The sequence below is a fragment of the Pinus tabuliformis genome, chromosome 1_1 (genome assembly GCF_031772625.1).
Source record: "Pinus tabuliformis cultivar Carrire ecotype Pingquan chromosome 1_1, CPIR1, whole genome shotgun sequence".
In the NCBI taxonomy this organism is placed as follows: Eukaryota; Viridiplantae; Streptophyta; class Pinopsida; order Pinales; family Pinaceae; genus Pinus; species Pinus tabuliformis.
Window position 1 is genome coordinate 375,710,491 of NC_142297.1, and position 18,499 is coordinate 375,728,989.

Below are 18,499 nucleotides of genomic sequence, written 5' to 3' on the forward strand. Positions count from 1 at the left end.
CTGATGAGCACATTGAACTATCCATGTGACTGAGAGCCTTCACAGCCCAGGCACAACGACGCGATTATCAGGGGCGCGCTCTACCGCTGAGCTAATAGCCCATCGTGCAGGCCTCTGGGTATGGAGACCTGCCCCTACACCAACACCAATATATTGGCAGAACCAATATAGAAAATAAGCTAATAGCCCATTCTGTAGGCTTCCTGGGAATGGAGGCCTCAATATATCCGAAATAGCAGAAGAGAAACCCTAACTCTTTTTTTGCTACCCCATCTCCCTGCCTGAGTGGAAACATGGGGAGGAAAATGGGAGATGGGATTCTATCAACTTGTTCCAACCTGGGATGATAAGCTCATGGTTTCACTTCACTATCGAGACCCGAAAGAATACTTCCATCTATGAGTTTTACTCAGATGTGAGTCCTTCCGGAAGAAGTGTCAAACGAAGAAGCCCAAAAAGCATTAGCTTTCCCTGAAAAGGGGGTGATCCAACTGCACCTTCCAGTACAGATACCTTGTTACGACTTCACTCCAGTCACTAGCCCAGCCTCTGGCATCCCCCTCCTTGCGGTTAAGGTAACGAATTGGGGCATGGCCATCTCCCATAGTGTGACGGGCGGTGTGTACAAGGCTCGGGAACGGATTCACTGCCGTATGGCTGACCGGCGATTACTAGCGATTGCGGCTTCATGTAGGTGAGTTGTAGCCTGCAATCCAAACTGAGGCCGGGTTTTTAGGTTAGCTTGCCCTCGCACGGTCGCAACCCTTTGTCCCGGGTCATTGTAGCACGTGTGTCGCCTAGGGCGTAAGGGGCATGATGACTTGACGTCATCCTCACCTTCCTCCGGCTTATCACCGGCATTCTGTTCAGGGTTCCAAACTAAATGCTGGCAACTAAACACGAGGGTTGTGCTCATTGCGGGACTTAACCCAAAACCTTATGGCACGAGCTCACGACAGCCATGCACCACCTGTGTCTGCATTCCCGAAGGGACTCCTCTCCTTCGGGAGGATTCACGGCATGTCAAACCTTGGTAAGGCTCTTCGCTTTGCATCAAATTGAACCACATGCTCCACCGCTTGCGCGGGCCCCCATCAATTCCTTTGAGTTTCATTCTTGCGAACGTACTCTCCAAGCGGGATACTTAACGCGTTAGCTACAGCACTGCGCGGGTCGATACGCATAGCACTTAGTATCCATCATTTACGGCTAGGACTACTGGGGTATCTAATCCCATTTGCTCCCCTAGCTTTCGTCTCTCAGTGTCAGTGTCGGCCCAACAGAGTGTTTTCGCCGTTGGTGTTATTTCCGATCTCAATGCATTTCACCGCTCCACTGGAAATTCCCTCTGCCCCTACCGTACTCTAGCTTGGTAGTTTCCACCACCTATCCAGGGTTGAGCCTTGGGATTTGACGACGGACTTGAAAAGCAACCTACAGATGCTTTACACCCAATCATTCCGGATAACGCTTGCATCCTCTGTCTTACCGCGGCTGATGGCACAGAGTTATCCGATGCTTATTCCTCAGATACCGTCATTTTTTCTTCTTCGAGAAAAGAAGTTCATGACCCATGGGCCTTCTGCCTTCACGCGGCACTACTTCGTCAGGCTCTCGCCCATTGTGGAGAATTCCCCATTGTTGCCTCTCGTAGGAGTTTGGACCGTGTCTCAGTCCCAATGTGGGTGATCATCCTATCGGACCAACTACTGATTGTCGCCTTGGTAACCCATTACCTCACCAACTAACTAATCAGATGCGAGCCCCTCTTTGGGTGGATTCCTCCTTTTTCTCCTCAGCCTATGGGGTATTAGCAGTCGTTTCCAGCTGTTGCTCCCCTCCCAAGGGCAGGCTCCTATGCATTACTCACCCGTCCGCTACTAGAAACACCACTTCCCGTCCGACTTGCATGTGTTAAGCATGCCACCAGCGTTCATCCTGAGCCAGGATCAAACTCTCCATGAGATTGACAGTTGCATTACTTATAGCTCCCTTGTGGACAAGGCTGACTCAACATCATCTCTAGGCATAACTTGTCTCCATTTGCTTTATATAAGCTCAGCCTGGAGTTTCCAGTATAGCCATCCCTACCCTCTCTGTCAATCCCATGGGCCTAACATGACAATAGAGCCATAAAAGAGATGGAAGGACTCACGAACATATTTCAGCAAATGCTCTCAGGCATAACTTGTCTCCATTCGTTTCACATTAGCTCAGCCCGGAGTTTCCAGTATAGCGATCCTTACCCTACGAGCTACTATATATATGTTCTCAACCTAATATCTATAAAGATAGATGGATCATCCATATCCAATTTGTTGTCCATCTACCATAGTAGATTCACTCATTCATATATGATGAGGGGGCCCTTTTAACTCAGCGGTAGAGTAACGCCATGGTAAGGTGTAAATCATCGGTTCAAGTCCAATAAACGGCTCATGTTTCCCACGAAGAAAGAAGGCTCGGGTGTCAATTTCTCATCGTATGATCCACATATTTTCAAGATGAAAACCCTTTTTCAGGGACGAAAATTATCTGTCATGATAGGTTTCAGGCAAAACATTTGTTATGATGGAGTCTCACAACTAATATGGGGGGAGGACCACAATATTTTTATCAATAATAGTCTTCTTCATCCTGCTACTATAGGATCAGTATATAGTTTACTCGATCTTTGTCAATTTTGAACATATCAAAGGTATTATGGATACTTGGTAATTTTAAAGTACCAGTCTTCAAAAGAAGTGGAAAAAAAAGAGGAGAAGTAAGTGAACCTGACCCATTGGCTTATGAATATATAAGCTACTCTGGTATTTAAATTTGATGGAGATTAGGAAAGTGAACCTTTCCTATCTGAAATTAATCGATCTTATTTAGTTGATCGAACTCCCTATTTGGTTGTTGATTGAATGTTTCGTTGGATCGATTTTTATGATCTCTTCTCCCTTCCCTGGACAGAAAGAGATATAGATCTTGAAGTAAGTCCATTCCAAGCCGAATTACGGACAACGTATTTTCTCTGTTTAGACAAAATTTATACACAAATAAAATATGTGATTCTGTTACGATGTACAAAATATTTTCATATGAATGTACCGTATGGTGATTACACCGGTGAGAAACGGATCGAAATTATGATGTGAAAAGAGAAAAAAAAGGGAAAAAAAGGGTTTCACTTTTGGATCACAATGGCTCAATATATAACTTCTTGCTATAGAAGGAGAAGAACTTTGGAGTCATTTCATTTAGCTCTATGAGTTATGAAAAAATCGACTCGTTCCTGCCCGTAGACTCATTCGTATCAGACCATGATGTAGTATACATAGAGATGGATGAGAGAGAATAGAAATACTCCTTTTCATTTTGTTGCATTGCAGAACAAGACGAGAATGAATAAAAAATATTGAATGGAATATATATTGTGAATAGAATCTGGTCAATGGAAGGTAGAAAGCGCACTTCCCTCCCCTTAAATTGTTCCAACGATGTTATTCAATAGGTGATTCTAGGATCAGATAGGAACTCTGAAAACTTGGGATCGAGCGATCATGCATTTACCTATATTGAATCGGTTCGGTCCAGTTTCAAATATTTGTTCCAACAACGAATCTTTGAAACCCTATTTTTTTTGAAAGGATAATGGATGAAAAATTATCCCCAATTCATTGTATACCTTTTGATTGTATAGGGTGCTCGGAAATGGTCAAAATAGTGAAATAGGATGATCGCTATGACTATAGCCCTTGGAAAGTCTTCTAAAGAAGAAAAAACTTTATTTGATACTATGGATGACTAGCTATGCAGAGACCGTTTCGTTTTTGTGGGTTGGTCCGGTCTATTTCTCTTTCCTTGTGCCTATTTTGCCTTAGGTGGATGGTTCATGGGTACAACCTTTGTGACTTCATGGTCTACTCACGGATTGGCCAGTTCCTATCTAGAAGGTTGTAATTTCCTAACTGCCACAGTTTCTACTCTTGCTAATAGTTTAGCACATTCTTTGCTGCTATTATGGGGTCCCGAAGCACAAGGAGATTTGACTCGTTGGTGTCAATTAGGTGGTCTATGGACCTTCGTTGCTCTTCACGATGCTTTCGGTCTAATAGGTGTCATGTTACGTCAATTTGAACTTGCTCGATCTGTACAGTTGTGACCTTATAATGCAATTGCATTCTCTGCTCCAATTGCTGTCTTTGTTTCTATATTTTTGATCTATCCATTGGGACAGTCCGGTTGGTTTTTCGCACCTAGTTTTGGTGTAGTAGCTATTTTCCGTTTTATCCTCTTCTCTCAAGGTTTTCATAATTGGACCTTGAATCCATTTCATATGATGGGAGTTGCCAGAGTATTGGGTACTGCTCTTCTATGCACTATTCATGGTGCTACTGTGGAAAATACTTTATTTGAAGATGGTGATGGTGCAAATATGTTTCGTGCTTTTAACCAGACTCAAGCCGAAGAGACTTATTCCATGGTCACTGCTAACCACTTCTGGTCCTAGATTTTTGGGGTTGCTTTTTCCAATAAACGTTGGTTACATTTATTCATGTTATTTGTGCCAGTGACCAGTTTATGGATGATTTCCATTGGAGTAGTTGGTCTAGCTCTAAACTTAAGTGCCTATGATTTTGTTTCCCAGGAGATCCATGCAGCAGAAGATCCTGAATCTGAGACTTTCTACACAAAAAATATTCTCCTGAACGAAGGTATTCATGCTTGGATGGCGGCTCAAGATCAGCCTCATGAAAACCTTATATTCCCTGAGGAGGTCCTACCCCGTGGAAACGCTCTTTAATGGAACTATAGCTTTAGCTGGTCGTGATCAAGAAACCACTGGTTTCACTTGGTGGGCCGGTAATGCCCGACTTATCAATTTGTCGGGTAAATTTCTTGGGGCTCACATGGCTCATGCTAGGTTAATTGTATTATGGGCCGGAGCAATGAACCTATTCGAAGTGGCTCATTTCGTACCGGAGAAACCTATGTATGAACAAGGATTGATTATGCTTCCCCATCTAGCTACTCATAGGACCGGAAACTTTAGAATAATATTTTCCATTCTTTGGCTATGTATGGAAAGATAGAAACAAAATGACCACAATTTTGGGTATTCACCTAATCTTGCTAGGTGTTGGTGCTTTTCTTCCAGTGCTAAAAGCTTTGTATTTTGGAGGTGTATATGATACTTGGGCTCCCGGCCTCAATTATCCAGATTGGGAATTATTTAGTTTACTCTCTGATCTTTATCTAAATACCATTGGTGGTGGGGGACAGAAAAAAAATAATAAGGAAAATTTACTTGGGTTTACGAGGATTTAGAATCAGCAATTTCTCCACTTCTCCACAATTTGTTGTCAATTTGTTGACAATTTTATTATTTCTTGTTATCATTCTTTTGTGTTGCTAATATTTTTATTGATTATTTCTTTTCCTTATTTATCATTAGCCTTTTATTCCATCCCTATTATGTCGACAAAAAATGTTGAAATTATAATGCTTGAATGTGAAACGGGCAATTATCGTAGCTTTTCTCCTATTAGTTGTGTATCTTGGTTGTATCAAAAGATTGAAGACAGTTTCTTTTTGGTAGTGGGCACAAAAACATGTGGTTATTTTCTCCAAAATACACTTGGAGTTATGATTTTTGCAGAACCCCGCTATGCAATGGCAGAATTAGAAGAAGGAGATATATCGGCCCATTTGAACGATTATGAGGAATTGAAAATGCTTTGCATTCAGATAAGAAAAGATAGAGACCCCAGCATTATCATATGGATAGGCACCTGTACTACAGAAATAATAAAAATGGATTTGGAAGGTATGGCTCCCAAATTGGAATATGAAATTGGAGTACCAATTCTAGTAGCAAGAGCAAATGGACTGGATTATGCTTTTACTCAGGGGAAAGATATTGTCTTAGCTGTAATGGCACATCGTTGTCCAGACCAAGAATTCCCCATTAGTGAATCAAAAGAAACTAAAACCAAATTATTCTCAAATCCTCTTCTGAAGGAAAAGAATTTGGTGGAATATGCAAATCATCCTCCCTTAGTTATTTTTGGGTCTTTACCCTCGAATTTGGTTTCTCAACTTGATACAGAATTAGGATGCCAATTCATCAAGGTATCAGGTTGGTTACCCGCTCAGAGATATGTCGATCTTCCATCATTAGCTGATGGAGTTTATGTTTGTGGGGTTAACCCATTTCTTAGTCATACAACAACAACTTTGATAAGATGAAAAAAATGTGAATTAATCATAGCTCCTTTCCCTATTGGTCCAGACGAAACACGTGCTTGGATTGAAAGGATTTTTCCTGTATTTGGTATTGAGGCCCAGAGTCTGGAGGAAAGAGAGGAATGGATATGGGAGAGTTTAAAAGATTATCTTGATTTGGTACGCGGAAAATCTGTCTTTTTCATGGGAGATAATCTAATAGAAATATCTATAGCCAGATTCTTAATCAGATGTGGTATGATCGTTTATGAAATTGGTACTCCATATATGGATAAATGGTATCAAGCTGCTGAAGTAGCGCTGTAGTAATAGGGTTTCATGAATTGTTTGGTGTTATTCTCATAATTGGCAAACTCGCGGGTTCAATTCCTGCTGGATGCAGGGGAACTGCACATATCCATTATTGATGGAATGGGAAGAAGTATGAAGAATAACAGCAAACAATTGAAGCATACCAAGCCTTTCAATAAAATGAATGAAAGGCTTGGTATGCTTCAATTAAGCAATACACAATAACAATCCATCAGAGTATTATCCAACTATTGAAATAGACTGAATAGTGGCTAGATCCAGAGGAAAGTTGTGAGCATTACGTTCGTGCAAAACTTCCATACCTAGGTTAGCACGTTAATGATATCAGCCCAAGTGTTAATTACACGGCCTTCATTGTCAACTACAGAATGGTTGAAATTGAATCCATTTAGGTTGAAAGCCATAGTGCTTATGCCTAGAGCGGTAAACCAAATACCTGCTACGGGCCAAGCAACTAAGAAGAAATGTAAAGAACGGGAGTTGTTGAAACTAGCATATTGGAAGATCCATTGGCCGAAATAACTGTGAGCAGCCACAATATTGTAGGTTTCTTCCTCCTGACCAAATTTGTAACCTTCATTTGCGGACTGATTCTTAGTAGTTTCCCTGATCAAACTGGAAGTTACCAAAGAACCATGCATAGCACTGAATAGAGAGCCGCCGAATACGCCAGTTACACCCAACATGTGGAATGGATGCATAAGGATATTGTGCTCAGCCTGGAATACAATCATGAAATTGAAAGTACCAGAGATTCCTAGAGGCATACCATCAGAGAAGCTTCCTTGACCAATAGGGTAGATCAAGAAAATGGTAGTAGCAGCTGCAATAGGAGCTGAGAATGCAACAGTAGTCCAAGGACACATACCTAGACGAAAGCTAAGCTCCCACTCACGACCCATATAGCAAGCTACACCAAGTAGGAAGTGTAGAACGACTAGCTTGTAAGGACCCTCGTTGTATAGCCATTCATCGACGGAAGCTACTTCCCAGATGGGATAGAAGTGCAAACCGATAGCTGCAGAGGTAGGAATAATGGCACCGGAGATAATATTGTTTCCATAAAGAAGATAACCAGAAACAGGTTCACGAATACCATCAATATCTACTGGAGGAGCTGCGATGAAAGCAATAATGAATACAAAGGTTGCGGTCAATAGGGTAGGGATCATCAAGACGCGTCTAGAATAATTCCCGGCCTCTTGATCACCATGTCATTGATGGTATCAGAAAGTTAATGACATGCGTTTCTGATTTAACTTCTAATCAATTCAATGATTAGGTTCTATCTTTTCTCCTATGTTCACTATTTCAATTTCAATAATTTTGTTTATTCCCTCTATATAAATTTCTGATCATTGAGATTAATAGAAAATTAAGGGTACTATCCAGTATAGCTATTATCCCTACTTATTCCATTAAATAGAAATGATTGAGGCTTTGCCATCTGGAATTTTGTTAGGTCTAATTCCTATAAATTTGGCTGGATTATTCGTAACTGCATATTCACAATACCAACATGGTGATCAGTTGGATATTTGATCCTGGAATATCCTCCAATTTCATTGGCCTTCTATTTTTCTCGGGAGGTAAATTACGTTCCTTGTTCCATTTGGAATGAATTCTCAATAATTTAGAGGGTTGGGTTTGATAGGAATATAATCATACTCTGTAGGATTTGAAGCTATGGCATTAAGTTTTGGAGACCTATGTTCTACCCAACCGAACTAAGAGCGCTTTATTTAATATTCGGAGATGAAGGAAAAATACCTTTTGTTGATACTCTTAGAGCAAAACACTTTCACATCTGATACGATTCAATTATTTTATGTTCCCGTTGAATCGATATCAAATGATCTTTCATTCCTTTCTTTCCATAGAAAAGAAGGGAAAGGTAGGGATGACAGGATTTGAACCTGCGACATTTTGTACCCAAAACAAACATAGTACCAAGCTACGCTACATCCCTTCTAATCATTAGACAATGTTATTTTAATTTTATTTTATAGAATTCAAAATCTATTTCCCACATTTTTCCACCTTCATTTCTCTTTGGTCTCGTGAGTGAAAAGACTTTATACATGTAGGGTCTATTATCTAGAATATCACTATTCATTATGGTCATGAAACATCTTTTTCCTTTTCTATAAATAGGACCACAGCCCGGATCACATTATATATATTCATCAGTTCCGAGTTTTCTTTAGGATTCATAACTATTGATACGGTTGAATCACTTACACATTATGATCAATAAGGAGAATTACAATGCAAGATCTAAAGACCTATCTTTCCACAGCGCATGTGTTAGCTATTTTATGCATTAGTTTTTTAGCCGGCCTATTTATAGAAATCAATCGTTTTTTTCCAGATGCTCTTATTCTTTCCTTTTTTTAATTTTTTTCCTCCCCTTAAAGCCAAGGGAAAAAAGATTGTGTTAGATTGACTTCTCCTACCTCTTGGATAAATTACTGCATTTATCCCCAAAAGGGATCTAATTTTAGGACTGGAAGGGGGTAGAATTCAAGTAGAAATATCGATCTAAAGATTCTTTCCACATTCAATTTTGTAAGTAAAACTAAAAAATCAATCCTGATCAATCATTTGTTTACTTTCAAATGTTTCACCGTAGGATCTCCGGCTATCAACTTCTATCCCTTTTTCCTTTTTTCTTTTTGAGGTCGAAAAGAAAAACCAATATTCGTAGTAAGTTTATGACCAAGAGCGGAGATATAAGAGTAACAATTACTTTGGAGTGCACTAGTTGTACCCAAGATAGTATTTATAAAAGATTGCCAGGGATTTCTAGATATACGACTCGGAAAAATCGACGCAATACACCTATTCGATTGGAATCAAATAAATTTTGTCCCTATTGTTACAAGCATACCATTCATGGAGAGATAAAAAAAGGGATTAAACGTACAACTCCTACCCATGGATAGGAATAAATCACAGATATAAAAAGAAATGGTATTTCAACAAGATCTTTAATGGAACAATATTTTAGAAAGATTTGGAATAAATAGTATTCAAAAGGTTCATGAAACAAACTATGGATAAACCCAAGCAATCTTTTCGTAGACATTTGAAACCAATTCACAGACATTTGAAACCAATTCATAGACATTTTTCACCTATTAGGTCAAGAGATTGGATCGATTATAAGAATATGAGCCTAATTAGTCGATTTATTAGTGAGCAAGGAAAAATATTATCCGGCCGAGTGAATAGATTAAATTCAAAACAACAACGTCTAATGACTAATGCTATTAAACGAGCTCGTATTCTATCTTTGTTACCTTTTCTTTATAATGAAAACTAATTTGATCCATGGGAAATAAGCCTACTCCTTAATCAAATCGGAGCTAGAATATATGTTCGATAAAGATGCAGATCTTGAGTCTCTTGTTGAAAAAGTCAACAAGATTTCATTTCTGGAAAAGAATTGGATTGAATTATTTTCATTCATTTCCAATCCAATGTGAAAAAAACTTTCAATATTTCGACCTTCCGGAGGGAATTCTCCGGGAGAATATGTTCTATCCATTCCACCTTTACCTATTTATTTCATCTATACCTAACCTATTTCATCATATGATAAGTTGTTAAAGATGGTGGAAAAGCATTTATAATCTAATACAACTATTTGTGCAAGTGTTTTACGATTTGGAAGCAACTGCCTCTTGTACAAACATTGGATGAATCTATTATAAGAAACCCCATTGGCACGAGCTGCTACATTGATCTGAGTAATCCACAAACAACAAGATCTCTCTTGCGTTTACCTCTATCTCGGTGGGCGGAAACTAAGGCTCTAGCTTTCCGTTGGTTAGCAGTTCGAAAAAGTTTTGAATGGGCCCCTCAAGAACCTAATACAAATGCAAGAATTTTTTCCGACGTTTTCAAGCTATATATCCACGTTTCACTCTGGTCATTAAAGTTTACTCTCATGAATCACTAATATTTTTCTTGGTTAGTAATTTGTTTTGTTTGGTCCATTGAGAATAACATTGATTCTTTTTATTTAGAAAATAAAAGTTCCAATGGTTTTTGCTACTGTAACCTTCCCAACCATAATTTCCTTTGGATAGGCATCTTCCTGGTAGGCAAGGACTGGGACCTTGTACTGAGAATGAGAAAAAATCATGGGTTTCATCGTTTCTATGGTTCTTTCTCCAATGGTAAGGTCCTCTCTATACGTCGGAGCCTTTTATTCATTTCTGAAATATGAGATGAGTATGTTCTCGGTAACTTGTATGGTTTACCATCTCCAGCTCTACTCTTGAATCATTAAGTAATAAATACTCTCATTACAAGATCTATTAATACAGTCACGACATGTAATTCTAGGGTTAGCCAGGTAGTTGACCCTGTTGTTCCGTTCTCACGGCAATATGAGCATAAACTTCATGCTTCTTCAATTTACATGATTTCCTCTCAATGGATTGATGACCATTCGCTACCAATGAGGAATTGGTTTTCATCCCACATCAAGGTGATTGGATTTGCACCAATGGAAACCATAAATTTCATCCCCGGTAAGGTTAGATGATGGATCTTTACTTGATTACAGTGGGAAAATTCTTTTGTTATTCCGTTGTAAGAATTTCCCAATCTGTTTAAGTTTATGATCCAAACGAGTCACACATACACCCTAGCACATACTCCTACGCTAAGGACATCCTCGAAGAGCAGGAGATTTTTTTCTATTCTCTATTGGCTGTCTTGCATTTCTAATAAGTTGTTGAATAGTGGGTATTCTAGCTATATTGTATGCGGAATCAACTGGTTCAGATTGATCCTAACCATACCATATCGGGTGATTATGAAATGAATCACTCCCCCCCCCCTTTTTTCGAAAAGGAACAAAGAGATCACAATTTACAGTTCATTATAAAAATAAATTAAAAAGAGGATCGCTATGAGATCAACCTTCCGCTATGACATCAACAATGTGATAAGCTTGGGCTTCTGTTGCTGACATAAAATATCTTTGTTCAGGTCCTATTGAATTACCTCTTCGGGTTGGCCCATTCTTTCTATATATCGTTTGGTTATGTAATCGCGAAGCATCATTATGTGTTTCGATTCATTATGAAAATCTGCAGCCAATCTGTCATAATAGGAACTAGCAGGTTGCTGGATCATAACCCTAGCATGAGGTAATGCTATACGTTTAGGCATTTCTCCCCCGATTAGGATGAAATATCCCATTGAAGCAGCTACCCCCATGCATATTGTATGTACATCTAGTACTATTGCTTGCATCATATCGAAAAGACCTACCCTTGGTATTACTGATCCACCGGGCCAGTTGATAAATGAGAAGATATCTTTATTTGCATCTTCTGCACTCAAATATACCATGAGACCCATGAGTTGATTTGCAATCTCGTGATTGATATCCTGAGCCAAAAAAAGTAATCTCTCTCGATAAAGTCGGTTGTATAAGTTGACCCAAGTTGCATCTTCATCTCCAGGGGCTTGAAAAGGCACTTTTGGAACACCAACGGGCATTTGTTTTAATGGAAAGAAGTGAAGCACTATACTCTAATATGGGAACGTAAAGTATATGAAGTTGTGTAACATATGAACTCTGGATGGATGGTATAGGGGAGGTTTTGAACCTATCTGGAAATAGAGCTTTAGATGGATCAAAGATCCATGTAAAAGATCCTTCCATTATTCGAGTTGATAATGTAACGAATCACACTTTTACCACTAAACTATACCCGCCATGATCTGATTGTAACATACGGATCGATCTTTTGTCAAACCAACCCATTTATATTTTTTTTGAGTCTTTTTTGGATAACTTTGATCATAGAACGATAAGCCCCATTCACTATTAAAATGATTAAAATTATCAAGCATGAAACATTTTGTATAATTTGAGTCCATAAAGTCTTTTTTATCAGAACTAGGCCGATGGATCACAAATAGAGATTCCGTAAATTGCTTTAGAGTTTTTTTAGTTGCAATAAGTAATTTCTGAAGGGACTCCATTTTATCGATAGGCAAGTTTATTGAAAAAAAACTTGAGGAAACCAAGAATTATGGTCATACTATTGACAACTTCCCGATCACTTTCATATTATAAAGAATAGAATGGTAGCCCCTATTGTCTAGTGTATCAGGACATCTCTCTTTCAAGGAGGCAATGGGGATTCAACTTCCCCTGGGGGTACCATGATCCATTCGTTAGGTATCCTAAATAATTTTCAATTACTTTCCTTGTTCCTGGGTCGATGCCCGAGTGGTTAATGAGGACGGACTGTAAATCCGTTGGCAATATGCCTACGCTGGTTCAAATCCAACTCGACCCAACCAATATCATCAATACCAATCTATCGGTATGGTTATATTCATGCTAATCATGAATGAAAAGATAATTGGTTATTGAACCCCGACATCGATATCTATTCATATCATAGATGCCCAATTTCGTATGAATCGATACATTTCAAAAATGAAAGAGAAGGCTAAGATATTTAATCAACCTAGCACTCGCATAATCTATATGACCTATCTAGCACCTATCATGGAATAAATACTATGCAATAGTAGGTGAACTGTACTGTATTGGGATTGTAGCTCAATTGATTAGAGTATCGCCCTGCCAAGACGGAAGTTGCGGGTTCGAGTCCCGTCAGTCCCGATCCAATAGTAAGTGAACTGTGAATGATCATATTAGGATCTGGACGGACTAGTCCTTATCATTCCAGGGTCATGGGTGGGCCTCTGGATAAATTCGATATGGGATACTTCTTTCTATATCATCACCGAAGCAGGATAGATTCACAATTCCATCTAAATCGTGGAGATCCAAGAAAAATATCTCTCATGTCTGACGAACGTCTTCTGGAGGAGCATAAGGTTCTTATTCATACGAATCCTATTCTTTTGAAATTATACTAGACATGTGTTGATCGGAACATTTTCTGATGCACGTAAGTTTTTACTACTAATCTTACCAAAAGTGATCGGATTAGGTTATACTATTTCCATCGAAGAATTCATTCAATCCATTAGTTAGATTTTGTTACTCGAACCAATTCTATCAATGACATACATCTATTTCATGGATCTTGAAAGAAAGATTCATTCATCTCTATGAGATCAAAATGAGATCAAATCTCGAGCTATTTTTGAACAAAGTTAAAATAAGGAGATCATGGAAGTAAATACCCTTGCATTTATTGTTGTTCTATTGTTCCTTGCAGTTCCTACTACTTTTCTACTTATCCCTTACGTCAAAATGGCCAGTGCAAGCAGTGGAAGCAACTGATTTTGATGAAAATCAAATGATTGTTGATCACTAGATAGATCTTTATGATCCAGATCATAAGTATAAAATAGGTTATGAGATCTTTTATATTACAAAAATATAGGGTAGGGTGGATCTATTGTATTACAACAATACAGGGTAGGGATTGCTTTTAATTTTTTTTGAAAAGAAAAAAAAGTAGTATGGAGGAAAAGAATATCTAACCTTTTCTTTTGTACTACTTCTTCTTTTACACCCATATATGGATAAATATATCTTAATGGTACTTATCCATATATGGTAAATGTAGGATGAAGGACCTCGTACCATAAAATAGCAGAGCTGATCACATCACCTTCTTCCAGCTCCTGGAAAAATAGACCCAATGCAGACAGACTTAATTCTAAACATACTTGCAGATTCTTTAGGATCACAGTTGAACATCTTTTTTTCGGTACGAACATCTATATCTAGCACATGTTAGATATAGCACTTGAAATGGTATATGAAAAAGCAAAGGAATCTATGACTTATGTCCCATATTTTTCCAAGAACAGAATTCATATAAGATCCAATCAATTCGGAACCATCCGATAAAACAGGGACTCTTTCTATTCCTACTAGGAAAGAGAAGAGAGATCATTCTTCAATGGAAGAAATGAGATTATCGACTCATTCTAGAAAAGAACTAATGAATTCAAACCTGTCGAATAAAATAAGATTTTTCATAGGAAAATGATAATGATAAGGGATTACGTACATCCCTTACGGGGATAAAGAGGAAATAATTCCATGTAGAGTGTTTCACTTTGGAACAAAGATTCAATATTACTGGATCCTTATGGAACATAATATATTACCATGCATGATATGGAAGGAACGCAATAATTGATTCTTAAGCATTACCATTATAGCCCACTTCTCCCCCATACTACGAGTGAAAGGGAAAATGTAAAAACTACCATTAAAGTAGCCCAAGTTATACCAACTATATCCATATGGATCATGTTCTCTAAAAAATAATGATTTCATCATCGAGACAATAAGGGAACTATTAACCACAGTGCAAAGTTGAAGTTGAAATGAATGGTACACCTTTGCATTTTGAACGTTACTGACATTCAAGCTGATATGAGAGATCAATAAATCCATTTGTTCATTGGCCAACGAGTTACTATAACTAACTCGAGGGTCGTACATTCACGACGGAATCAGGATCAAATGCACGTAACTCACTATCTATATTGGTAATATGTACCAATATGTCTCCAGAGGTTCTATAATGGAAATACAAACTTTTCCTTCCATTTACTTACCTCAACAAGGCGACACCCGGATTCGAACTGGGGATGGAGGATTTGCAGTCCTCTGCCTTACCGCTTGGCTATGTTGCCGAGATATGGGAATCCCATGGACAGATCGAATCTTTTGTTCTTTCAAGTCATTCGTCCGTCCTTTAAGTATAGTATGAGATGTATGCTAAAGTCAACCATAAAGAAATGGATCTAATTTGTTCTCCGTCTTTCTTTCGATTTGACTATTTTCATTAGGAAATTTTCTAAGTTATATTAACATTTAAGAATGGTTTGATTCATTCGTTCATAGCTCCATTTCACGTGGTTGGAAGAATGTATCAAAGTACCTCTTCCTTATCCTTTTTTTTTTTAATTGGAAGTATATCTCGATACGGTAGAATTTCATGGGATATAGTGAAGAATGAATATACATCTGAATCTTTTTTGTCGGATTGATCCATATAGATCAATCGGCAATAATTGAATAGATTTTTCTACAGATGAAAATTCCAATGCGATTAGATGAAAATGAGGGAGCGTTTACAATCCCTGAATTTGGTAAGATACAATTTGAAGGATTTTGTCATTTTATCAATCAGGGCTTGATGCAAGAACTTCATAATTTTCCAAAAATTGAGGATATAGATAAAAAAATTGAATTCATGCTTTTTTGTAATGAACATGAATTAGCAGAACCTTTCATCAAAGAGAGAGATGTTGTATATCAGTCCCTTACATATTACTCTGAATTATATGTACCAGCAAGATCGATTCGGAGGAATAGTAGGAAGATACAGAAACAAACTGTATTTCTTGGAAATATTGCTTTAATGAATTCCCATGGAACATTTGTAGTAAATGGGATTTACAGAGTCGTGGTTAATCAAATATTAATAAGTCCTGGTATTTATTACCATTCGAAATTAGACCATAATAGAATTAATTATATATATACTGGCACTATGATTTCAGATTGGGGAAGAAGATCGAAATTAGAGATCGATGTGGGAGAAAGGATATGGGCTCGTGTAAGTAGAAAACAAAAAATATCTATTCCAGTTCTATTATCAGCTATGGGTTTAAATCTCGAAGAGATTCTGGACAATACTCGCTATCCCAAAAGATTTTTATTTTTATTGAAGAAGAAGGAGAGGTGGGAGCGGGAGGAATATCTATGGTCAAGGGAAAAAGCCATTCTGGAGTTTTATAAAAAAACTCTACTATATAAGTGGCGATTTGGTATTTTCTGAGTCTCTATGTAAAGAATTGCAAGAAAATATTTTCCGACAAAGATGTGAATTAGGAAAGATTGGTCGACGAAATTTGAACCAAAAACTAAACCTAGATATACCTGAGAACGAGATTTTTTCATTACCACAAGATGTATTGGCTGTTATGGATTACCTTATCGGGTGAAATTTGGAATGGGTACACTCAATGATATAGATCACCTCAAAAATCAACGAATTCGTTCTGTAGCAGATTTATTACAGAATCAATTTAGATTAGCTCTAGGTTGTTTAGAAGATGCAGTGAAAAGAACTATACACAGAGCAACCAAGCAGAGATCAAATCCTCAGAACTTGGTCACTTCAACTCTATTAAGAAACACATTTCAAGTTTTTTTTGTTCACACCCCTTATCCCAATTTTTGCATCAAACTAATCCATTGACGAAAATAGCTCATGGGCGAAAATTGAGCCATTTAGGCTCTGGGGGCTTAACAGGGCGAACTGCTAGTTTTCGGACACGGGATATTCATCCCAATTATTATGGGCGTATTTGTGCAATCGATACGTCTGAAGGAATGAATTCTGGACTTGTTTCATCATTATCCATTCATGCAAAGATTGGTGGTTGTGGTTCTTTACAAAGTCCATTCTATAAGATCTCCGAGAGATCGAGAGGAGAACATATGGTTTATCTACTACCGGGAGAAGATGAGGATGAATACTATCGGATAGCTACGGGGAATTCTTTGGCGTTAAATCAAGGAATTCAAGAGGAACAAATTACTCTAGATTGATACTGACAAGAATTTATAGTTATTGCATGGGAACAAATCCATTTCAAAAGTATTTTTCCTTTCCAATATTTTTATGTTGAGTTTCCCTTATTCCTTTTCTCTAACATAATGATGCGAATCGCACTCTAATGGGTTCTAATATTCAGCATCAAGCAATTCCACTTTTTCGACCCGAGAAGTGCATTGCCAGAACTGGGTTGGAAGGTCAAGCAACTCTAGATTTAGGAAGTGTAGCTATAGCTACACAAGAGGGAAGGATCGAGTATGTCGATGCTGTAAATATAACTTGATCGTTAATGGAGACACTGTACGAACAAAATCGGTTATATATAACCATTCTAATAGCAATACTTGTACGCATCAAAAACCTCAAATTCATCAAGGGGAATGTGTAAAGAAGGGACAAATTCTGGCAGATGGTGCGACTACGGTAGGCGGAGAACTATCTTTGGAAAAAACGTTTTAGTAGATTATATTCCATGGGAAGGATACAATTTCAAAGACGCAATACTCATTAGTGAACATCTGGTATATGAAGATAATTATTACCTCTTTCCATATCGTAAGATATAGGATTGAAATCTGTATGACGAGCCAAGGTCCTGAAAGAATCAATGGAGAAATACCTCATTTAGATGCTCATTCACTCCGTCATTTGGACGAAAATGGTCTTGTAATGTTAGGATCTTTGATAGAAACAGGTGATGTTTTGGTAGGTAAATTAATGCCTCAAACAATAGAAGAATCATTATGTACCCCAGAAGGAAGATTATTACAAACCATATTTGGTATTGAGGTATCCACTACGACAGAAAATTGTCTCAGAGCACCTATAGGTGGAAGGGGTCGAGTTATCGACGTGAGATGGATCAATAGAGTAATGATTCTGGTGATAATGCGGAAACAGTACATGTATATATATCACAAAAACATAAGATACAAGTAGGTGATAAAGTAGCCAGAAGGCATGGTAATAAATGTACTATTTCAATAGTTTTTCCCAAACAAGATATGCCCTATCTGCAAAATGCAATACCAATTGATATGGTATTGATCCATTATGGGTAACTTCATGAATGAATGCAAGATAGATCTTTGAATGTTTGCCCGGTTTAGTAGGAGACGCGATGAACAAACATTATAGAATAACACCTTTTGATGAAAAATACGAGCAAGAAGCTTCGAGAAAACTAATGTTTCCTGAACTTTACAAAGCTAGTGAGCAAACAGCTAATCCATTGGTATTCGAACCAGATCATCCTGGAAAACATAGATTAATTGATGGAAGAATAGGAGATGTTTTTGAACAACCTGTTACAATAGGAAAAGCTTATATGTCGAAATTGAGTCATCAAGTTGATG